General features: G+C 41.6%; 1 protein-coding gene across 10 annotated transcripts in view; it reads right to left on the reverse strand.

The window, feature by feature from the left end:
- The window catches only part of MTUS1 (microtubule associated scaffold protein 1), a 164,825-nt gene that overhangs the window by 127,725 nt on the left and 10,806 nt on the right, over positions 1-26,294 (reverse strand). Inside the window, exon 1 of one of the 10 annotated variants that reach the window (XM_073017960.1) lies at positions 7,629-7,646. The exons of 8 other annotated variants lie outside the window; for them this stretch is intronic. The gene's annotated coding sequence lies outside the window, so the exon portion shown is untranslated. Of the gene's footprint in view, positions 1-741; positions 853-7,628; positions 7,647-26,294 lie in introns of those variants that run through there. One more of the 10 variants, XM_073017958.1, reaches the window with a different exon arrangement.

Raw genomic sequence — 26,294 nt, forward strand, 5'->3', positions numbered from 1 at the left:
AAATAACAAAGTTGTGTTTCCCTCGATCCTCATCTCTTGCTGCCAAGACGGCATGAAAGCCAAATTGCCAAGTTAAAAATGCTCAGATCATTTTCAATCATAAGCATTCAAGTAGTTTCAGTTTTCTCCTCTCTCTCAGCAGACCCACTGCCACACTCTTTGCTTACATCCACACACAGACACATACACACACACAGACACATACACACACACACACACAGACACACACACAGACACACACACACACACACGGGGGGAAGCACTACAATCAGAATCACAATGCAAAGGTGACAAATAAGCAAGGTTCTAGACACTTCAGATGGCATATAAGTATATAATACATAATAATTTCCGCCGCACTCCATACAATTGTTGGCGTAACCATAAAATAACCATAGTCAGGTATAATAATATACAACATGTTTACATGTTGCTTAATGAGAGTTTTTGTACTGGATACTTTAACCCAAAGCAGAGCACTACATTTGACTATCATTCTTTCCAAAAAGTGCATAAGGGTGTACTCACTTTTCTGCATAATAATCTTTGCATTTTCAAACATTCTAAATTTAGCCTGAAGTAGGGGTAACCCAATAAAGTATGATAAATACCACAAACAAAATATAAGCAGGTGGAAAGCATCTAAGATTTAACTAGCAGCTTTAAAAAAAAAAAATCACTTTTGAAACTTGAGTGGTTTTAATTTAAATGCCCCAAATCAACCATACCAAGCTAACTTACCTATAGTCCTCAGAATATCAGAACCAACTGCTATAAACGTAAGAGACGTCTTATTCAAGTTAGCTGTCCAAACAAAAAATTTTTAATGCCTTTGGTTGCACCTAAGAGACTGTCTTTTTCATGGAGCAATGCAGAAACTACAACCAGACTAAAGGAAATCCAAACACCAGACCATACAACGAAGCCTCTCTGGGGACTATGATTATTCAAAGACCAGCTCAGCCTGGCAGCAGTAATAGGGCTGAGTGTAATAACTTTTTTTTTTCTTCCAAACTGAAGAATTTTCCTTGGACTCTCTGCCAATGAAACATCACAGACTTTTCTGAGGCTTTATAGGCAGAAAACTTGTACGCAGATGTTTCTTGGTTATACTATACACATCACTTACAGTAAAACGGAAAACAAACAAAAACACGACAAGCTCTTCAAGCAATTTTCAGACCATGTCTGAAAACAGAAGGGACTTTTGCCTGTCAGATTAAATCAGCGTTCACTGTGGCTGGGTGACTGCTTCTGGATTAAAGAAACTGGAATATTCCAGTGATTTGGATAATGCAAAAGAAAAAAAAGTTTTAAAGGTAAGTTGTTAAGTCTGCATCTATAACATTACTGGAATTTAGATTTAAGGAAAACCTTCATTAACCTGGCTACAATTTTACTTCTCATTTCCTTGACTAATTACCTATACCAATAAATTCTTAGGAGTGTCATGTCCTTTAAACTTAGGAAGTTCAGACTGCTCAAAAATTCTCAAGTTAATAATAAATAAAATAATCTGCATAAGCAAAAGTTCCTGAAAGATACATACCATCTCATTAGCAGTGGTTCACCATCTCAGGTCAGTGATGAGGAATCAGAGGCAGGGGCATCTTCTGCATTGTAAGTTTGCTTTATACATTTATATAATGATTTAAATATTTATAATTACTTTTGGAATTTTATTCAAGTATCAAAACATTAAAATATATTTATGCTCCAATGGAATCAAATACATGCTTCATGGATTGAACTTTTCAAATCAACATTCCTTTCACAGACACCGCAATTCAAAGATCTGGAAATCTTTTATTCAGAATATTGGGCCAGCATGTCTGCTCTCAGCAATGTGAATAACTAGTGTCATCAAAGCTGTTACTTTACAAAATAGTCAGTGTAGTCCCTAAATAAATGTCTTTCAAATTCCAACAACAGATTGTCTAAACCAGACACCTGAAATGCATGCCAAGAAGTCTTGCAAGCAGGCAGTCTACACATGAAAACAAATCCTACAATAGATTCGCTTGAAATTAAATACAACTCTTACAACAAAGACAATTTTACTGTTTTCCTATAAACAGGGTCCACTTGTGGAAAAGAGATTGACTCACATGGATAATTCATCTTCCAGTGTTTAGAGTGGCTGAGTTCATTTAACCCAATCTACTAGACCTGTATGTGAGAAAACTAAGGTCTAGAGAAAAGAAGTTACGATTTCTAGTAGTGTCTACTGCATAACTCTAGGAGTCACCATTCCCACCACATTCTATGGACAGGGACTTCACTGGTCCATTTAAAGATGACTGCCACAGTGCCCCTAGAATTGTGCAGGGTAGCAGCCTAGATGACTTTTAAGATGACACAATTATTTAGAGGCAGAATCAGGATCAGAATTATCTCCCATCTCTCCTTTAGTTCACCGTCATCTTGCCTCATAAATGTATGAAATAAAGCAAAATACAAGTGCATTTAGGATAAAACTCTAATTTTTATCCTTTTTAAAACCTGTGCATTTAGCCACCTTAGGTGAAATGGCATCAATACCGCAGACTAATCCTGCCTTCAGAACATCATATTAAAAGGAATGCCTATAGAAACGAGACACACACGTACAAAACAAAATAACTGAAACATTTAAAGATGTCCTACACCAATACACTATATTAAGTACTTTGTGTCCCAAAGCTACAGGTGAAAACAAGAATAAATATTTCACTTGTATTATCCAAACTTGAATCCCTATTGTTTTCAATATCCCTACTGACTGTACCACAGAGGATTTAAATAAAGAGATTCATAATCATGACTGTCATATTACATCTGCCAAAACATAATTATCTGGTCCTGCTTCCCAGTAGAAGAGGCCAGTGTACTCTGTACTGATGTCATACCAAGGAAGCACTTTTGGCTCCAATCACTGATGCCAATTAAGATAAGAAACCAGTACATTCAGTACTCTAGTGGGTTGTTGCAAAGCAGATTAACTTTTCCTACAAAGAGAAACTAGGCCCAAAACCAGACACAGTATGTTCAACTTCTTTTTATAACCCACTATCATTCAATGTGAAAGAAAACCTAGGCACTAAGTAAAAGCATTTCAGACCATTACTTTGTAAACAGCCAGAGCAGTTCTTCTAATTTCTGAAACCACCACCTGTGATTCAGCACCAAAAAAACACAAAGGAATAAAAGGTAACGAGAAACCATATGAACATAACGTGCCCTTGAAAAGCACTGGCATGGAAATGACTTGAAGATTATATAACCAGACTAATCCATATTAGAGAATCAAAAGGAGATTAAACTCCCAAAGATACATTCAGAACAAAAGCTACTATGAACTAAATTATCCTGCTATTTTCCTCAGTTCATGCAATATACACACACGTACAACCTCCCTCCTCCTTTCACCTAGTTGGGATGAGAAGTTAACTTAGGCTGAACGACTATTATTTCTCTTTACTCCTGGTATGCCAGAGAGGATCCAAGAGAAAAAAAGATACAGAGTAAAATATAAAGATTAGGAATCAGAGCCCCAAGGAAAATAAAAGATTGTATTAAACATCACTGCAAATCAATGTCCCTGAACTGAACTTCTCAAATATTTTGCAGTGTCTCAGACAGCCACACGTAGTGCAGCAATGGGGGAAGTGTCTTCAAGAGTCATGCTAGCCATGCTGTCATTAGAGGTGGCCTAGAGATGCTCTGGGGGGTTAACTGAAACAAGCCAAAAAGCCCAGTGTCTGTATCAATGGCCTTCCTATACAAAGGCAAATCTAGGGTAAGATACCTCACTTTGATGTATATGTATGTTTTCTGTTGCTACACCACCGACTGGGTAACTTATAAGCCATCAAAGTTCATTTAGGTCAGGGTTCTGCAGATTGAGAGTCCAAGAGCACAAAATTGGTGTCTGGTGAGGGCCCTCTTGCTGTGTCATAACATGGCGAAGGGCATCACACAGTGAGAGAGTAAAAGCCTGCCAACTCAGGTCTCTCTTCTTACAAAGCCACTAGTCCCATCATGGGGGCCACACCCGATGAACTCATCTAAATCTAATTACCTCCCAAAGACTCCACCTCCAAACATATAAAATTTGGGAGTCACATTCAAATCACAGCAATGGAGCACCAAAATCCCACAGGGTCTTTCCAGGAAGAACTCTGACACGTCCCTCATCACTCCTGTCTATGTCAACCAGCTTGGATACACATCTACACATGCATGTATCAATGACTAGCATTTCTGAGGTGGAAGCTAGGGCCCAAAGCACACTATATGTAAACAAGACTAGGAGGCACACCTAACCATTCCAATGTCCATGTTCTTCCCCACTGTGCAGCCCTCACACCGACATTCCCTCCTTCAGTTCCCTCATCTCATTATGTGACCTTAACAATCCTGCTGGTAAAGGCAGTCCCCAACCCACAAGCATATAATCTTCCAAAGTTTGCTTGAAGATTTATTTAACTCAAAGCTCATTTTCCTAGATAAATGCTACTAACAGCATTTCTCTCTTAATAGCATTCTGTTAAGAAGCTCCCAGGCTGCCCTCCAATCTGAAACCCATTTAAACCACAAAGCAGCTACTACTAGTTTGGGAAAAAAAAATAGCCCTTAACATCTACATAAAGGCCTAGAAGTTGAACACCAGTTAAGACTTGGTTTCAATGTGGATAAAAGAATCAAAGGTGTTGCTTTTCCTACTTGATTCTGGCTCCTACCACCTCAGTCTCAAATCAGAAGAGGGTAAGGACTGGGGAAGAAAATGAAAGTTAGTTTAGCACTTTCTAAAAGGTAAAGAAAAGAAAGGGGAGGTGATGCCACCAGGCATTGGGCTGAATCTCATGAGAAGATGCTCAACATCACCAGTCTTTAGCAAGATGCAAATCAATACTACAATAAGATACCACTTCACACTCGTTAGAACGCCTATGATCAAAATGCTGGTGAGGATGTGGAGAAATTGGAACACCCTCGCATTGCTTGTGGAAATGTAACATGGTGCAGCAGCTGTGGAAAATAATTCCGTGATTCCTCAAAGAGATAAACATAGAATTGCCATCAGATCAAGCATTCCACTCTTACACCCCCAAAACTAGAAAATAGAAACCCCAAGAGATATTTGTACACCCACGTTCACAGCAGCAGTGTTTACAATAATCAAAAAGTGGACACCACTGACAGATGAGTGGATAAACAAAATGTAATCTATACATAAAGTGGAATATTATTCAGCCATAAAAAGGAAGGAAATTCAGTTACATGCTGCAACATGGCTGAACCCTGAAAATATTATAAGTCAAAAACAAAAAAAAACAGAAAAGGACAAACATTGATGATTCCACTTAAAGTACCTGGAGTAGTCAAATGAATAAAGACAGAAAGTCAATTCGAGGTTACCAGGGGCTGGGGGAGGGGAACACGGGGAGCTATTGTTAAATGGGTACAATTTCTGTGTGGGATGATGAAAAAGTTCTGAAAATATTGGTGATAGATGCACAACTTTGTGATTGTACTTAATGCCACTGAACTGTACATTCAAAAACGGTTTAAAATGTCAATTTTAAGTTGCATCTCTTTTACCTTAAAAAAAAAAAAAAAGCAACACCACAAACTACAAGGGTCAGAGCTAATGGCTTCACCTCACAATACCTCAACTTTCACAAACTACAGAATAGGAGAAAAATATCGTACCACCTCTGGGATCTTGAAACTTCAGGCTGCATCACGAGCATCTGTAGACCTCAAATGCTAAATCCTCAAATGCAAAGCCACCACAGGACAGCATGCATCACCCCCTACACACCTGCCAGGTGGAAGCTTTTCTAAGCTAGACGGTCACACAGAAAGCAGCCATGTGTACATATGAGCAAGTTTCCTAAGTTTACAAGTTCTGTTGTTCAAATCTTCAATAAAATTCTCAGTCTATTAAGTATCATAAAAGAGACATCATATCATAGAACAGTAAAACTATCATAGTAACCACAGCAGTATGCTGACAAAGATGTTTTTGATGTAAAAGATGTTTTAGGATACATTACTAGGACAAACATCTGGACCCACGGCCACCAGACATTGGGCAATCAGAGCTCAGGTACAGACTCCTGGTGAGGCAGCCTGGGCAACCTGAGTGACCCCAGTAGGGGCCTAAAAATAAAAGTGACCACAAGACACACAGCCCAATACTGAGTTGCATGACTACGCAGGCATTTCAGGGTTAAGTCAAGGTGCTTAGGTTCCTACTGGGCCACCAAGCCATTCAGCACCAGTGCTGGTCTCATTTGCAGGCAAAGAGTGACACAACTACCTCTTCATGGAACACTCCCAGTCAAGGCCCACTTAATAAGGAGGTTCTTCTGCAGGGTCAAACAAACCTCAGAATGCACCGTGGTGCTGAGCGGTCTTCAAAACTTGCTTGTATTTACAGTCACTCAACCGCAGATTGAACATACTCAGGAGAAAAAAAAAATGTAACAATAAAAAATACAGTATAACAAAACTAATATAAATGTATTTATACAGCACTTACATTAGGTATTAAAAGTAACCTAGAGATGATTTACAGTCTGGAAGTATGTGTCCTTTATAGGTAAATACTACGGTATTTTATTTAAGAAACTTGAGCATTCTCAGACTTTGGTTTTGACAGTGGGGGCAAGGGTGATCCTGGTAATAATCCCTACAGAGACCTATGGACAATATACAGAAGTCTCAGACACGAGGCCCAGCGCAGTCATGCCTGTAATCCCAGCATTTTGGGAGGCCAAGGTGGGTGGATCACCTGATCTCAGGAGTTCACCAGCCTGTCCAACATGGTGAAACTCTGTCTCTACTAAATATACAAAAATTAGCCAGGCATTGTGGCGCATGTCTGTAGTCTCAGCTACTTGGGAGGCTGAGGCAGCAGAATCACTTGAACTCGGGAGGTGGAGGGTGTAGTGAGCTGAGATTGCACCACGGCACTTCTGCCTGGGTGACTGAGACTCAGTCTTAAAAAAAAAAAAAAAATTTAAAAATCTCAGATACAAGGCTTACATAAAGTAAGCATTCAATAAATGTTGACTGTAAATTAGATTTTCTTTCCTATTAAACATCACTCATAGGTGACAATGAGTGATATTTAATCACTACTAACAACTATTTTCATATCTAAATACAAATTTAAGGAAATAAATGTGTAATACTCCCTGGACTCTCTCCTCTTTTAAGACCTAATTTTAACTGCGCTTTTGGAGAGCAATTTCAACAGCTGTAAGACTTGATTTCATGGTATCTTACTTAAAATGGAAAACCTCGGTGTGGGCTTAGCTCACAATAACCCCCTTTCTCTGAACACAGCCCCTCCTACTCACTGAGGTGGGTTCCACTAAATGAACTAGTGAATTAGCCCTCGTGCAAACACTTAACTCTAATAGTATGTGATTTTCCCACCTCCTGCATTTGGATTTGAAACAGGTGGTCAGGGCCGGGCACAGTGGCTCATGCTTGTAATCCCAGCACTTTGGGAGGCCAAGGTGGTTGGATAACCTGAGGCCAGGAGTTCGAGACCAGCCTGGCCAACATGACAAAATTCCGTCTCTACTAAAAGCACAAAAAAAGAAAAATTAGCCAGGCGTGGTGGCACACACCTGTAATCCCAGGTACTTGGAGGCTGAGGCAGGAGAATTGCTTGAACCCAGGAGGTGGAGGCTACAGTGAGCAGAGATCACACCACTGTACTCCAGCTTGGGTGACAGAGTGAGACACTGTTTAAAAAAAAAAAAAAAAAAGTAGTCAGGCACAGTGTGTCCCTGGAACTAAAGAACATAAATCCAGGGGCTGTGCATCAGCCACCTTCTCCACACACCCAGAAGCAGAGAAAGCAAATTCTACAGACATGGATGGGACCAATGTACCAAGAGGAGCAGAAATGAAAAATAGCGAGGGTTAGACCGCCTCACTGACTTGGTTCCTGAGAACCTGCCAGACACTGAGTTCTTAAAAGGACTCCATATCCTTATCACACCTATCCACTTTTTGCCCCTATTTGCTTGAATTTTTATGACTTTCGATTAAGAGTCTTAAGTAAACTACTGTCAGAAATTTATTATAGGAAATATTTGAGATTTTCAGTATATTTTTCACATCTGTGAAGACTTAGAAATGAAAATGTTGACAACAAGGAATTAGAAAATTACACTACAGTAATTCAATAAAACACAACTATTTATATACTATGTAGTTTACAAAACTAGGAAAACTATTTCTGTTTTATGATTACTGCTACGTAAAATATGTAAAAAAAAAAAAAAAAAGCAACACAGGAAAATAAAAACAGATGTGAGTGGGGGTATGGAACTGTGGGTTACTGACACCATTTTAATATCTTATCTGTGTTATTAAACTAGGAAGAAAAATCTAATTGCCAAAAACTAGAAATAACCCAAATGTCCATCACTGGTAGATTTTGTTTTTCTAATTGTGGTACATTCATATGACGAAATATCACTCCACAACAGAAAGGTAAACCACTGACACACAAACCACACAAATGTATCTCAAACACATATGCTAAGCAAAAGATGTCACACACAAAAGGCTCCGCACTGTACAACTACATTTATATAATATTCTGGAAAGGCAAATCTAAGGGAACGGGATTGGTGTTTGCCTAAGAATGGGCAAAGACTGAAAGGGACACAAGGAAACTTTGAAATAATGAAAATCTATTTCGTTGACTGTGGTTGGTGGTTGCACGGCTACACGTGTTTGTCAAAATTCATTGTACTATACACCCAAAAAGTGCAAATTTTGCTACATGCAAATTATACCTCAATAAACCAGACTTAAAAATAAAGACGAGGGCAGGTGTGGTGGTTCACGCCTATAATCCCAGCACTTTGGAGGGAGGAGGCAGGTGGATCGCTGGAGCCCAGGGGTTCGAGATCAGCCTGAGCAACATGGTGAAACCCTGTCTCTACCAAAAAATACAAAAATTAGTCAGGTGTGGTGGTGGGTGCCTGTAGTCCCAGCTACTTGGGAGGGTGAAGTGGGAGGATAGTTTGGGCCCCGGAGCGGGAGGCTGCAGTGAGCTGAGACAGCACCGCTGCACTCCAGCCGGGGTGGCCAAGTAAGACCCCATCTCCAAAAACATATAAAAATAAAAACAAAGAAGACACTGAGCTCAGACACCAAACCAAAGCTACTGAGGCACCTGTAAGGTGTCTGTTTTATAATATTGGATGACATTCATTCATCAAATGTACTGAGTGCCCATCTTATGCCGAATGCTCTGCTATGAGCTAGTACAGAGTAAACGAAATAGACAAAAAAATAGACACAACTACATAAACAAACTACAGGTCACATAGAAAAGCATGGATGCTCTGATTGCTATTATGGGAGTAGCAGTCAGGGAAGGCCTCTGTGAACAAGTCACACAAGCTTAGACCCCAGGAACAAGTAGTAGGTAAGAAGGCAGAGATTGGAAAGGTTTCTAAATGTGTCATTACAGCAGTAGTTAATAGCAACTCAACTGTTTCAACATGTGAAGCATGGTTACAGTTTACTAGTTTGCTACGATAAGGATTAAGGCCTCCTACATAAAAAGCCCTAGTAAATGAAGGTCTTTTTTTTTTTTTGAGAGGGAGTCTCGCTCTGTCGCCCAGGCTGGAGTGCAGTGGCCGGATCTCAGCTCACTGCAAGCTCCGCCTCCTGGGTTCACGCCATTCTCCTGCCTCAGCCTCCCAAGTAGCTGGGACTACAGGTGCCCGCCACCCCGCCCGGCTAGTTTTTTGTATTTTTTTTAGTAGAGACGGGGTTTCACCGTGTTAGCCAGGATGGTCTCGATCTCCTGACCTCGTGATTCACCCGTCTCGGCCTCCCAAAGTGATGGGATTACAGGCTTGAGCCACCGCGCCCGGCCAAATGAAGGTCTTAAAACAGTCTACAGACGGTGACCAGGAGACGTAATGATGTGTTTTGGATTTCAGGGACCATCAAGGAGTAGGTTCCTCCAATCCTTCTCAATATTTCAAAAATGATCAACACATGTATGTATTTCCCTGAAAGGAGGTTGCCTATGGGTAAGCCAAAACCCATGTTCTAGTGTTTAAAAGATTGTTGTATTTGTTCTTTCTTCTGGCTGAATTTGCCATGATTTATTTAACAAGGTTTCCTGAAGCTTGTCAACGTTTCTAAATGTTAATCACACTCACTCATTCTCTCTCTCACCCAAAAACTGGACAAAATGGTCCCAGTTTGACAAAACAAAAACCTCTTCACACTACGGGAAGCCAGCTTGAGGAAGGCCCCCTTCACCTGGCTTCAGAGGCCCTACTCTCTCTTGGTTTTCCTCCTGAACGCACAGACTTCTCTTTGGCAAATGCTTCTGGGAGATGATTCTTTGATCAAGCGTTGGAGGGGGGCGGGGGCAGGGCCCAGCCCCTCATTCCTTCTCTTCCTTCACTCACTCTTGTTTCAAATATGCTCTGATAACAATTCCCACAAGCCCATCTCTAGCACTGATCTTTCCCCAAAGCTCCAGGGTGGACTTCTCAACTGTCAATGCCACGTCTCCATTTACATGTTTACCAAGAATCTCTGACACGGGTTGGATGTGGGTCCCCTCCAAATCTCATGCTGAAATGTGATCCCCAGTGGCAGAGGCGGGGCCTGGTGGGAGGTGACTGGGTTATGGGGGCGGATCCCTCATGAGAGGCCTGGGGCTGGCCACAAGAGGGAGTCAGTTCTTGCAACATGTGGTTGTTGAAAAGCGCATGGCAGCTGACTCTGGGCACACTTCCTATGGCTTAGTCCTGCTCTGCAGGGGACAGCCATAAAAAAAAAGTGTGGTACCTCTCCTGTCCCCTTGCTCCTGCTCTCACCATGTGACATGCCAGGCCCCTGCTGCCTTCTGCCATGATTGGAAGCTGCCTGAGGCCTTATCAGAAGCACATGCCAGCAACATGATTCCTGTACAGCCTGCACAACCATGAGCCAATGGTTAATCCTCTTTCCTTTATACATTACCCAGCCTTGGGTATTTCATTCTAGCAATGCAAGAACAGTCTGATACAATCTCAAGATTCAAGTCTAAAAGGGAACTCTGGGCTTCCAGACCTCTGCCCATTTCCTTCTTGTACCAGTGTTCCTGGTTTTCAATAAAAGACACCATGAATGTACCTCAAGCCAAAAACCCAGGAGTCAGCAATAAGCTGCCTCTTTACCTCTGTCCCCAATAGCAACTCCAATAGGCACTGCCTTCAAAATACATTTCAAATGCAACCACTCCTCCCCTTCACCATTATCCCTGGCCCAAGCCACCACTCTCTCTCTCTCTGGGACTACTACTAGGCAAGTCGTGAGCCCCTGCCAACTTACAATATATTCTCAAAACAGCAACCAGAGCCACCCTTCTGAATTGTACTCAGTTCCTGCCATCCCTCAGTCCAAGCCTTCTTGTATCACACCTAATACAAAAAAGGGACCCAGTGGCCTAAAACAATAATTAGCAACAGACTAACCTTTCTGCAAAAGGTGACATGAGGCAGCATCAAAGGCAAGGGAGTGCTCACTGCCACCACAAATCAGATGACACAGCTTACACTTCACAGTCAATCCTGAGGGCCTGTGGAAGAATCTCTGAAAATCAATGACATTTCATTCCTAAATCAATAGGTATTCAAACAGAATTATCTCCTCTTACCTAATCAGATCTCCACAATTACCCTGAAGACTTCAAGGGATAAGAGTGCTCCTGGTTTTTGACCACTGATTATTTACTGGCACAACTACTCAAGGGATCTGATTCCACCTAAAATGGAACCAAGGAGTCTCCAAAAGAAATACTATGTTTCAAATATCTTATAGCCAATCAGCAAACAGCTACCATTCTGACAAGATTGTCTCAATTTCCAACTGAAGTTTCTTCTAGCCCATATGACTTCAACATACAATTTGTACCATATTGTATCCAAAGAGTTATTATTAAGAATGTGAAATAATCCTCCCCTAAATTTCAACTTAAAATGTGTAGTCTTTGTTTAAATGGCCTGTTGTCTGCAAGTTTTGAAACAAGGCTTCACTTTGTGTTCAAAGGCAGTATAAGGAAACAAGACAAGTTACTGTTTCAACTCCTCTGACAGTGATTCACATTAAACACAAGAGTTTCTTAACAAATTAGAATTATCCAGAAATATATCCCAGTAAGCCTAGCCTCATAAAAAGACTAACTTCAATATTTACTTTCATTTCTAAAATTTTTTCAATCAACCACTAAGACTTCTACCTCCCCCTACACAAGCTAAGAAGAAATGTTGGCTCTTCCCTGCACGGGCCACACCTGTCTTTAGCCAGCACCCCTTTCCCACTCGACGGCCTCCTGCCCCCCTCATGTGATCAACTTCTGGCATCAGGAAGGCAGCGGTGGCTCTGTGCCATCAGGTCCCTCTTTGTAGGCTGTGGCTATTTTTAGACTGGCAGCCCCTCTGATTCCTAACTTGGCCCTAGATAATCATGAGGCAGCCTTTAGAGAGCAATCCGTCAGAAGCCAGGCAGGTCCCCGTGGGATTAGCAACACTCCACTGCTAACACAGCAAGTCTCAGGTCCTAAGTCCTACAAAGGCCCTCCAAGGACAGCCCCCTCTAACCTGATGGCCCTCGGTCGGCCAGACCCAAGGCTGGGCTCCCATTTCAAATGGGCATGTCTGTGGTTTTATCGGGCCAACAAATCAAATCTGACACAGATACACTACTCATACGTGGATTTGAGCCAGGAAATTTAAAACAACTCACTGATGGGGATTTTTTTATTCCCTTAAATGTCATGTCCATTCATAACACTGAGATTTCAGATGTGTGTAACAGCTTTGGGAAAAAGTATTGATAAAAATATTCAAAGAAAATGTTAGTCACCTTTCAAAAAAAGCACAGCATACCAAGACGATGTGGTAAGTTAAACATTCCCTTGTGCTATTTATAAACATAACCATATACTATATCATTTCTAATTGGAAAAGGTCTACCAGAAACACTACATACACCCGATGCTAAAACTATACATTATCTTCTGCTATGCCTCTACAAAAGAAGGCTAAAATAACTTGAATTTTAAGAACTACACGTTCAAGATAAATATTGGATTGGTTTTTCTATCTCACTATTAAAATGAAGCATAAGACCCTCAAATTAGGTTGAAATGTTTTAACAGTGAAGTTTTATGGTAGAGTACATCAAAAATTCAGATAAAATACATTTACGTATTTCATATCACACCTTTCCTCCAAGGCCATCATGACATCAAAATTGATCCCTTTTCTTTATCCCTAACTTGGATTTTGTAAAGAATTGTAACATCTTTTCTGAACCCGCAAGTCTATGGTGTAAAAAATGTTTGATCCCCAGGTTTCTACTGGTAACATTAAATGAAGACCTTATGAAACCTGGCCAGGCGTGAAGGCTCACACCTATAATCCTAGCACTTTGGGAGACAGAGGTGGGTGGATCACCTGAGGTCAGGAAGTCGAGACCAGCCTGGCCAACATGGTGAAATCCGTCTCTATTAAAAATAAAAAAATTAGCCGGGCGTGGTGGTGGGCACTGTAATCCCAGCTACTCAGGAGGCTGAGGCAAGAGAATTGCTTAAACCTGGGAGGCGGAGTTTGCAGTGAGCCAAGATTGTGCCATTGCACTCCAAACTGGGCAAAAAGAGTGAAACTGTCTCAAAAACAAAACAAAACACACAAACAAACAAAAACATCCTTAAGAACACGATAAGGATAACATGTTGGCTGTTGTATTTCAGAAGGCAACCTGGCTTGACTCTGAGCTACAGCTCCAAGAAACATAGAGGATTCACTCACCGGTCCTGGCTCTGACAATAACCACCTGCCTAGTGGAGTCTCTGGCTGTGAAGGTGAGCGAGGTGTTCTCTCCATTCTATCCATTCTGGAGTTGGAATTTTCCAGAGACTGCTAAAGGTGGCGGTGTGCCAGGAAAACAAAGGAATACAACATGGACCAGCCAAGTTCCCTCTCTTATCCTCACAAGCAGAACAAAGTCTCAGTGCTCCAGGACTGGCCACTTTTTGACTTTCTTAGATGGGAGTGTAGGAAGAGGGAGCATACCAGGCCTCAGACTCTGTCCTCACTAGACATGGAGGAGGAGATGATGTAATTTTTTTTTTAAATAAAAAGATATGCAATGTGCATGCTGTTGTGCTATGAGAAGAATGTGGAAATTCACAAGTTGGACATTGTTTAGCTTTGTATTCCTGGGGCTAATGTGTTCAGCTCAGCCTGAGGTTCCATGAAGACGGTCCTTGAGTCTGACTTCCAAGGGTCTGACAGCCTATTGGTGATGGCCTTTACAATCACTGGTATATGAAGCTCAAGTAAGACAGACACCAACTAAGTGCCCCCAGCAGTAATTTCTCAACAAACAATTCAGTAACAGTCAGACTCCATCCTTAACAGCAATCGGAGGCTCTGCTGTGGTCAACAAACGCCAGTGACCAAGGCCTGGACCACCACTCCGATTCCCACAGACCTGTGGGCCCCGATGACATGAAGGTCACTCAGAGCTTAAAGGCAGAGATGAACGCAATAAAGATTTCCACTGAAAGATGGGAGAGAAATGTTCTACCCACGCTTACCCAATTGAGATTTGTGGAATTCAACAGCCCCCAAATGTTTTAAAAGCAAATAGTTCAGTATCCACTCATGCCTTTCTCAAAGCGATTTCAACTCTGTATAAAGTATTTAATCATAACTTAAATAAAATAACATCTCTCCTTTTGATACTCACTTCCTATAGCTTAGCTGTTTTAGACAAAATGGCAGTGCGATTTAACTGAATCCAGAGTTACAGTTGAGAACACTCCTATTCCCTGCTGTGACATCGATGTAAGATGTTTTAGTTGGCAATCTAAACCCTGCTAATTTTCTTACAACTGTTTTGTTTTTGTTTTTGAGATGGAGTTTCACTCTTGTTGCCCAGGCTAGAGTGCAATGTCGCCAACACGGCTCACTGCAACCTCCACCTCCCAGACTGAAGCGGTTCTCCAGCATCAGCCTCCCAGGTAGCTGGGATTACAGGCGCGCGCTACCATGCCCGGCTAATTTTGTATTTTTAGTAGAGATGAAGTTTCACCACGTTGACCAGGCTGGTTTCCAACTCCTGATCTCAGGTGATTTGCCCGCCTCAGCCTCCCAAAGTGCTGAGATTATAGGCATGAGCCACCATATTAGAGACTTTCAAGAATGAAATGATCCCTGTGTGATTTTTACCATATTCAGAGTTCCAACTGGCTACAAAAAGAGGAATGTATACAATAGTGCACAGAACGGTCTCAGAGAAGTTCCATGGCTACAGAATGGGGGCACTTCTCACACCACTCTGTCAGCTTCCTTATCCCTGCTACCGAGTGACCTTTTTATAAGAAGAAGAACTTTTTCTTTTGACATAGAGTCTTGCTCTATCACCCAGGCTGGAGTACAGTGGCGCAATCTTGGCTCACTGCAACCTCTGCCTCCCAGCTTCGAGAGATTCTCGGGCCTCGGCGGCCTGAGTAGCTGGGATTTTAAGTGTGCACCACCATGCCCAGCTAATTTTTGTATTTTTTGTAGAAATGGGGTTTCACCATGTTGGCCAGGCTGGTCTTGAACTCCTGGCCTCAAGTGATCCACCTGCCTCGGCCTCCCAAAGTGCTGGGATTACAGGTGTGATCCTCTGTGCCCCACCTATAACAAGAACTTTTATTCATGCACCAAACATTCCTATGTCCTCTATCACACGCCAGCTTCTTTGCTAGGTGATGGGGACACAATGGTCACTAAGATGGTCCCGGCCTTCAAAGAGCCTCCAAAGAGCCTACAGTTCAGCCAGGAAGACAAACATGGACAAGGAAATAATTACAGAAACTGCAAAGACAGAAGCGACTGGAGGCTAAAGAGACCCAGAGAATAGGCTCCACTGTTACAGATACGGAGAAAACAGTGAAGTGTCACTTCCAGAAGAAGATAAAGCTTGAGCTGAGACGAACGCATAGGCAGGGAAATGCTTCTCTGCCTTTCAGATTGTATGGACCCAGGACATCCCCACTCCAAACCTCTGCAGAGACAGTATGGGGGTGTCAGCTTTAATTTCGCCATGACGGGCACTTCAGACAAAATCTGTACTACTGCCAACCCATTATAAAAGGACATTTAACACAAAAAGTGAAGGGGGTACAAAACTGCAGCATAAAGAACATTCCTTTAGTTTAATATACATATAGCCTTATGAAAATCTTGGTACATTGTATTTTCATTCCATCTCACCATGTCCAAGTCAACATTCTGTCACCAGGCACCCCAGGGTCACAGATGCACATTTGGAACCTCTGATGTAGATGAGAAAGGCAGTGGTGAGATCTGGAGGGCAGTTTCTCACCTCTGCAAAGAGCAAAGCAACACACCAGGAGAGAAAGAAATACACCAAGGGATGTACTGAGAGGGCCGATGGATCAGCAAAGGCTTAAAGCCAGGTACGGTGGGTCATGCCTGTAATCCCAGCACTTTGGGAGGCCAAGGCAAAATAATCTATTGAACCCAGTTTAAGACCAGCCTGGGCAACACAGTGCGACCCTGTCCCTAAAAAATTTAAAAATTAGCTGTGGGGGCCACATGCCCATAGTCCCAGCTACTCAGGATGCTGACGCCAGAGGATCACTGGAGCCCAGGAGTTACAGGCTGCGGTGAGCCACTATCATGCCAATGCACTCCAGCCTGGGTGACAGAGCGAGACCCCATCTCTTGAAAACACAAACAAACAAGAAAAAGGCGGCCTAGAACACATCCAGGAAGCGTCAGTCTATTCTGACCCTTCTTGCAATGGAAGCCACATCAGAGCCCACATTCACCAACACACACACGAGCCTGGGACAGAGGCACCCAAAGACCAACACCAATGAGCTGCTTCCGTCGAGGCCAGAGAGGTCTGGAAGGCAGTGCCTGGCACCAGACAGCCCTCACCCCATGCTAAAAGCTCCTCCAGGACCCAGGCACCATTCCAGATAAAAGCTCTTCAAGGACCCAGGCACCATCTCAGAAGTGGGTGTGCCGCTGAGGAAGGAGGAAATCCATCCTTCAGAGGAGAGAAGAGTCTCAGATAGGAAGTGTGAACTGACCACACTTAACATCCTCAAGTGGATATTTATTTGCAAGCGACTGTTTGAAACCAAAAAACAATGAGTTATCTTCAGGTTGCTACATTATATGTTCTCTACAAGGGAAATGAGGATGTGGGGGGCAGTTGGGTTATAAAGAAATAAAGTTCCATTTGGGGTCACAATGTGTAAGTGTCCCATCTGCTTCTGTAGTTGCGAGACTGGCTGGGGCTGGAAGAAGTGGACCCACCCGAGCTGTATGAAGGAGCTGGGTTCCACGTTTACTATTAAGAATTAAGGAGCTATGTTAACCAACATTTAACAGACTGCAGGAGCAGAGTTTTATCACAAAAGAATTTCGCTCAGGCCACAGCACATCAGTTCTTTGGATCCCTTACGAACTCATCCACCTCAAACCAGCACATACTGTTTTGTATCATGGCTATACATTTCAGAAAGAAAATAAAACTAGAATTATTTTAAAAAGACTCTTTCGTAGTACACTTGACAAGCATTGTAGAGTGAGGCTGACCTCATTGCTGAAAAGCGATCGGAAGCTTCTGGACATCAGAAAGGCTGGTGAGAGAAAGCGCTGTATAAACACAGGCTTTGGCACATCCAAGGACTGACAAAGAGGGGCCACCACTCCCTGACACCCTGTCAATTCCACCGCTCCACTCCAGGCCAGCACAGTGTGTGAGGCCAGGATGAGGAACAGCCCACAGCCTCCACCATGGGTAAAGATAACAACATCAGTGCACAGCTCTTCAAAGTCCACAATGTTCCCACAGTCGTCCTCCCAGTAGACAGCCCATGGGACAGACAGGTCACATAACAGTCACATTCCCCCATCCCTCCTCCTTTGAGATGCTAAACCTGATCTTTCCAGAAGGTACCTTGCTCAAAAGAGAGTTAAAAAATAGCAGCAATGGACTGTAAACTCTACTCCAATGTGTACTCTTGATCTATTTCCACCCTCCTTCTCACAATAATCAAATCACCTAAACATCTGTTGGGTCTGCACAGCTATCGACCTATAAATGGACCCTATAGCCGCCTGACATGGGGAGCATACTTTCATCAAGGAGCTCCCAAACTGAACCAGGAACTGGGTTACCTGTTACAAGCCAAAAACATTCTGGCCTCATTTTCCTCATGGATAAAAACGGATTCAACAATCAATCTCATCGGGCTGTTTTACAGTTACATAAAATTTTTCAGACTTTCTAACACACAATTGTACATTGCTACTGTTATGTCAAGAACCTTGTAAAACAAGCCTTATTATCATCCTCACTTTTCTGACAACCAAAGCTCAATAGCTTATTCATCCAGTCAAGAAGACTTTCTGGCTGGGCGCGGTGGCTCACGCCTGTAATCCCAGCACTTTGGGAGGCCGAGGCGGGCGGATCACCTGAGGTCAAGAGTTCAAGACCAGGCTAGTCAACATGGTGAAAGTCCATCACTACAAGAATACAAAAAATTAGCTGGGCATGGTGGTGGGTGCCTGTAATCCCAGCTACTCAGGAGGCTGAGCCAGGAGAATGGCTTGAACCCGGGAGGCGGAGATTGCGCCATTGCACTCCAGCCTGGGCAACAAGAGCAAAACTCCATCTCAAAAAAAAAAAAAAAAAAAAAAAAAAAAAGGCATTCTGTGTGGGTGATGGACACATTCTGTACCTTGATTGGTGTGATGGTTACACCGATGTGTATTTGTCAAAACTCATATAATTGCACACTTAAGTCAGTTGCACTGCATTTCATGATACTTAATTTTATCTCAAAAACTGTTTCAAAGATCACATGGTAGTGAACAGCAGTGTGTATTCTGAAACATATTTATGAATTCTTATTGGAATCTACAGATTTTTTTCCGCATTCTTTTTTCCGCATTCTTTTTCTGTAGTCTGCTTGCCAACTAATCCTTCCTACCCAACTGAAACCCTTAAATGTTAACGACAGCTACTAGTTACCATTTTTGTCTCTTTACTCAGAATATCATCTTTTACTGTTACATGCTGAACATACTCATCTAGACCCTTCTACTGAAGTAGGTCTCTGGCCACAACCCAGTAGGGTACAACAGCCACATACTAAACAACTACCTTGAAAAGCAGGTCAGGAAGGATCATGTGCCAGTTGCCTGCAGTCCTAACCCAACGGACTTCTGAGACTCTCAACTATATTTCTCAATCTAAGTCAACATTCCTTCAACAATGTATTGAACAAAAATAAAAAGCACAATTCTAAATACTCCTCCCAGAGAAAGGAACAAAATTAAGTCCCTGCTCTCTTAGATATCACATCATACTGTAGATGATTTTCAAAATTCCATCAGAAAGTAACCTTTTTCATGAAAATCAGTAAACAAGAGGCAGAACAATAAGTTTCAGGATAGTACTGGGCCCAAAGTATTTACTTTTACACAAAGAGTTGTTTGTACAGAAGTAAATAATTAAAACCACCGTCTATACCCACAGCTTATCAAAGGCATTCTCAAAGACTGTACAGTTATGCTAAATAAATGATTTGATGTACAGACCATGCATGCTTTTAGTCTGTTTTGTTTGTTTGTTTGTTTTTTGAGACAGAGTTTCACTCTTGTTGCCCAGGCTGGAGTGCAATGGCACGATCTTGGCTCACTGCAACCTCCGCCTCCCAGGTTCAAGCAATTCTCCTGCCTCGGCCTTCTGAGTAGCTGGGATTACAGGAATGAGCCACCATGCCCGGCTAATTCTGTATTGTTAGTAGAGACAGTGTTTCTCCATGTTCATCAGGCTGGTCTCCAACTCCCAACCTCAGGTGATCCACCCGCCTAGGCCTCCCAAAGTGCTGGGATTACAGGTGTCAGCCACTGCACCTGGCTGCTTTTGGATTTTAAATTATATGCAGTTAGTTTTTTAAAAATACCTAAAAGGTAGCACAGGTTGTTTGAGGTACGTGGGGGGTAGATTGCACGGGCAGGGCAGAGTTTACAGCTGAAATATAAAATCTTTACCCCAAAGTGTTAAATGACCATGAACATTTCCTTGTTTAGAAACTTCAGAGTGGTCATCCCCCTCCAAAGTACACTTGGTGAAAAGGAAATAATTTTCCATTTGAATCACGCCAACACCAAATGGAAAATGTCCTTATGTGTGTGTAGTTACGCAAGTTGGCACCTCACCTTATACCTCCCAACCTTTATTAAACATCCACTTCCTGCACTCTTTTCTTGAAAATGATTACCTATGTTAGACTTTCTGCTGGGCAGTAAGAGTTCTTTAACAGAAGGTGACTGTATATACACATGTAACTCACAGCAGCAGCCCAAGGAGAGCCAACCTCCAAACACAGCCTACTTGTACAGTCCCAACCCTATACATTCCTTAGAAGACAATTTGGAAATAGAGAACTGATGACTTTTAGGGCTAAAAATCATGACTGATATTCAGCTGAAACTGTGGTTTTGTGAGGGCATTCATCCCTTCCCAGTTCTGACACTGGCCTCACCTCCTACTTCCATTTCCATCTGAGATTACCTCCATTTCCTCCACTAATTACCTGCCTCTCTGTCACTTACAATAAGGAAACAGAATTCAAGATTTCTACTTTTAAAAAAAGTTTCCAATGGACACGGTGACTCACACCTGTAATCCCAGCACTTTGGGAGGTCGAGGCAGATGGATCATCACAAGATCAGGAAATCAAGGCCATCCTGGCTAACATGGTGAAACCCTGCCTCTACTAATAACAAAAAATTAGCCAGACATGACGGCACACGCCTATAGTCCCAGCTACTTGGGAGGCTGAGGTAGGAGAACTGCTTGAACCCGGGAGGTGGAAGTTGCACTGAGCTGAGATCGCGCCATTGCACTCCAGCCTGGGTGACAGAGCAAGACTCCGTCTCAAAAAAAAAAAAAGTTTCAGGAAAAAAAATATTAGTTTCTATCCAGCATATAAGACTTCAGACTGCTAATCTATAAGATGAGATACAAAAAAATCTAAATATTCAAATGATTATTTCTATAGAGTTCTATTAGGACTTATTGAAAAAGGCAATATGAAAGCTATAAAGTCCTATGTAAGTGGAATACATGATGGTAATGATCTCTGTCAACTTGTCACTTGTGCTACTAATCTTAATGGTTTACAACATTTAACATTCGGTTTTATGTTCTGTGATTAGAAAATGGGAAAATAAACCGTAATTCTCAGCTATGCCATTTGAAATTTTACATATCAAAACTACTGCATGGCTTGGCCCGGCACGGTGGCTCACTCCTGTAATCCTAGCACTTTGGGAGGCCAAGGCAGGTGGATCACTTGAGGTCAGGAGTTCGAGACCAGCGTGGCCTACATGGTGAAACCCCCTCTCTACTAAAAATACAAAAATTAGCCGGGCATGGTGACAGGCACCTGTAATCCCAGCTACCCAGGAGGCTGAGGCAGGAGAACTGCTTGAATCCGGAGGTGGAGGTTGCAGTGAGCCAGATAGCACCACTGCACTCCAACCTGGGTGACAGAGCAAACTATCCAGGGGGTTGGGGGGAACTGCCGCATGACTTTTATCCCATTTCAGCACCAACGTATAGAAAAACCTGGCAACAGAAACCTATTACTTCCACTCGCATTAAAACTAGTCAAATAACAATATCATACTGGGCGTGGAAAATGGACTGGTACAAGTCCAGTCCCAGTTCCATAACTTACTCTCCATAAGATAAAACATTTATCCAAATAGTTGTGGTCCCCAGTCTCCTTCAGTATAAAAGAGAGCACTCATGACTTGCTCTGCCCAACCACAGGGCCATTGTGATCAGTTCTTAATATCATATTTAGAATGTGCTTGCCACAAACATAGGGAATTAATATTTCACTATGCTTAAAAGATGAAAATACAGAATTGCTTTTATATTTAAATACTGTATATTAATAGTAACATTTTGCAACTGAAACTCTAAAATACAAATACTCTGGACTATGTTACAGGTGAAAAATTGGAACAGGGAACGTTAGTACTGTAATATCCACAAGTGCAAATAAGTTTAAAGTGATGACTCACTTGTTTTTTGACTGTGCTGATTGATAACAAATGGGCAACATAATTTAGACTTTACCAAAGATAGAAGTATCTGCTTTAATTTTTTGAAAATACAGTTCAAATGGAGTATCAGCAGCTCACTAGACTTAAACTTTCAAGAAAAACAAGAGATGACAAAGCTAGAGTCTGAGAATAAACAATCTCCAATGTTTGGTATAAATCCATTCTTCCTAAGGAAGAGGGAAAGTTATCAGCTTCCTGAGCCTAGAATTTAACTCCCAACAGACAGCACCAGCAGATCCAAGCAACACCTCCACCAAGGCTAAGCTGCAGAAACTAAATGAAACACCTATCTATCAATCAGAAGATGTAAAACTAGAGACAAAGGATGGTTATTAGCACCAACTCATCATCTTCTATATACCTGGCACCTGTATCAGAATAACCCCAGGAGACAAGGTACTACCTTCCCCACCTCCCAGCATCCTGATGAGCCAACTAGGGAGCAAAGGTAATGAAATTTCACCCAAGGCCACACGGCTAATAGGAAAATCTCAGACATGAACCCAGTATTCCGTTAAGTCTGTGCACTTTCTATGACATTATTGCACCAAAAGTTCTTGATACCCATAACACTTTTCCAATGCTATAACAAAGTATGTCCCCAGGGTATCATAACGGATGTCATGGTGGTCAAAATCTAGCTACACGGTAAAATATCTCTATTTGTTTTATTATTCCAAATTCAATAAAAACAGGAGGAAGGAGAGAAGAAAAGTAGTCCCTAGCACTGAAGGATGGAGGGCTACTCATTCAAGATCAAAACAACTGGCACTATGTAAGGAGAAAATCATTTTCATTTGATTATATATCTACAAGGTTATACATTTTTAAATGTTCAGCTTAATAAGCTATAACTAGCACTTTCCAACAAAATAGTCTTATCTGCAATATAAAATGGTTTAGGTTTCCTTATAGAAACAGAAATGAAGGATTTTTCTTACCTCCTTTTTCATTGACTGACCCTACTCTTTCAAATTCAAATTAAGAGTAAGTAAACCCCTCTGCACAGGTGCCATTAAAAACACTATAAAGCAACATCACAGGCTGGGCACGGAGGCTTACACCTGTTATTCCAGCACTTTGGGAGGCTGAGGTGGGCAGATCACTTGAGGCCAGGAGATCGCCACCAGCCTGGCCAACATGGGGAAACCCCATCTCTACCAAAAATACAAAAATCATCCAGGTATAGTGGCACACACCTGTAGTCCCGGGTACTCAAAAGGCTGTGGCATGAGAATCGCTTAAACCCAGGAGGCGGAGGTTGCAGTGAGCCGAGATTACACCACTGCCCTCCAGTCTGTGACAGAGCAAGACTCTGTCCCCCCCCACAAAAAAAAAAAAACCCAAATCAGAAAGCAAAACAATTTTTTTAACATTAAACAGAAAATATTTCTTCAGAGCATTAAATCAAGTTCAATAACCAGCAAGTCTAGTGAACTATTGAAAAGTTTTATATAAATGCAAAAGTACTCTAAAACACAAATCTTATCAGATGTAATAAGAACAATCCTAGCCTGAAAAGTTATCTGAATTCCTCTTTAAGTTGTACATATATATTTCTCTGAACAGAAAACAGCCCAAGTCCCTAGTCAAGAGAAATTGTCAACTTGTGATCGTCTGCACGAATAGAGAACGTAATAAATCAGGAGTGGAATCAATTACATACATGTATTAGTACATGGGTATGCCAGATGTTCTGAAACTGACTCTTCATAACAAAACAGTAACTCAGAAGGAACAGGAAACTTGGCACCTTCCAGCTCTGATGCTCTGCTCCCAAAGCCGTGGCCTTTCAGTCGGACACAAGACTGAGGGTGAGCTACCTTCCCTCTGCTTGCTGCGTATGAAACACTGGATGAGGGGGTGAGGGCAAGAGGAGAGGGCAAGGAGCAAGGCAGAGAAAAGCAGTAAGAAAATTAATACCTGTGGTTTAAAAGACCTTCCAGTAGCTGTGACTATCTGAAAAAATAATTTCAAATTCCCATGCCATCAGAGCTCGAGATGATTTATTCCAGACCACATCTTGGAGAAATAATTATAAAAGTAAAAATGTACCCGACATCTGAAGATTTAGACCCTATCCTTAAGAAGCTTACAAGATGTAGCAAAAAGATACTGGAAAAGGTAACTAAAGATTCTCACTGAGAGAAATTAAGAGACACCAAAGAGTTCTGTGCTAAGTATTTTCCTTCTCAATCCTTTTGGTGAGAAGGAAAAGGGTAAGCATGATTAAGGATAAGGATGTTTTATACAACCAAGAATGTTAACATAGCCTATGTGACCACACTTTGATCAAGACAGCAGGTGGAATTTTCAATGCAGGGCCCAATGTTAACAACCTGCGAGAATATTTCAAGCAACACGAATACTTACTAACATTTCCAAAACTGTACTTTTCACAATGATTGGGATTTCTCTGACTCCTCCAAGAAAAGAGGTCAAATTCTTTTTTTTGTCTTCTACCTCACAGTGTTTCGCCCATAGAAAGTGTCCAAAAATGGCTGAGGGTGATGAAAACCAAACACAGACCGGGCACAGAGGCTCACGTCTGTAGTCCCAGCACGTTGGGAGGCCAAGGAGGGTGGATTACCTGAGGTCAGGAGTTCGAGACCAGCCTGACCAACATGGTGAAACCTTGTCTCTACTAAAAACACAAAATTAGACAGGCATGGTGGCACATGCCTGTATCCCCAGCTACTCAGGAGGCTGAGGCAGGAGAATCGCTTGACCCAGAAAGCAGAGACTGCAGTGAGCCAAGATCGTGCCACTGCACTCCAGCCTGGGCAAGAAGAGCAAAAGTCCGTCTCAAAAAAAAAAAAAAGATAAAAGAAAAAAGAAAATCAAATATAATATTCTAACAGCAAGGATTTTTACTCATGCTTTTTATCATTTGACATGAAAATATAAGCCTAACCATACACTATGTATAAATGACTTAGTTCTGTATGTGGGGCCTAGACTGGGGATCTAATAAAACAAGTGAATTTTTCTTGGTAGCTAGGTCCTGGCATGGCTCAGCCCTTTTAAATCCATTTCTCATTCTCCATAATATCCCTCCACCCAATCCTGACCACCGGCAAGAAGGACTTCTGCAATCCTCACTTCACTTAAAGACTATTGGGTTAGGGTCACAGTAATAAGCAAACACAGTTCAATTCTGTAACTTGACTATCAATGAAATAATTACAGTGTAGCAGTTTACTGTATAACAAGAAATAAGATTTTAACAGTGCAAGGTGATTTAATCAGAATTCTGGGAAATATGACTCAACCACCTTGACACAGGGGGCAGGGGAAGGGGAGTAGGTCTACGTTTCAATGTCACCTCAGAAACCGCTCATATCTGTGCTGGGTTCTATTTTTGTTCCATAAAGCTAGTAATGTGAACTATGTTTTAAGAGGACATGCAGTTTCAACTTCATATCATTCACTGCTAACAGTCATTCAAAAATCTACAAAATGAACATGAAGGAAAATAAATCTCTAATTTGTCATTGAATACTGCTAAACACCTCATATGAACTGCTTATCTGAAATAAGGTGAAGAAATATTGATTCTTTTCATCCAGATTGGTAGAGTGTAAATAATGCTTGAGTTAAATATTACCATGTTTCCCATGTACAAAAAGCACAAAAGATAAGCTAACTATCCAACAGTCAAGATTTAATGAACACAAACATTATTTACACAAGAATGTATGTTATGCCTCTTCTTCCTACTCTTCTGATAAGTATGAGTCTTTCTCAAGATTCCCTTCTCAATGTCATTTTAGGACACAAAATCTCCTTTAATGTTTTAGTTAACAGAAGATCAGAATAATTATATTTGATTAGTCCTCAAATTTAAACACTAATTTTCTTCTGCATCAAGCTTAAGACACAATTCACTTATAAGGTACACATTTCTGCATTTAAAAGAATAAGGTCTTTTAATGGTTTAAAAACCTCTTCCAATACGTCTTACCTGAAAGACTGATCTGTTCCTAGTCTGTTCTTCCCCTTAGCTGTGTTCACACTGTGTCCTACCAATAAAGCTTCTAGGTTAGAATCAGGGTCAAATGTGTGGGGTTTTTTTACTTTTAT

Source organism: Chlorocebus sabaeus, chromosome 8 (assembly GCF_047675955.1).
Source record: "Chlorocebus sabaeus isolate Y175 chromosome 8, mChlSab1.0.hap1, whole genome shotgun sequence".
Classification (NCBI taxonomy): domain Eukaryota; kingdom Metazoa; phylum Chordata; class Mammalia; order Primates; family Cercopithecidae; genus Chlorocebus; species Chlorocebus sabaeus.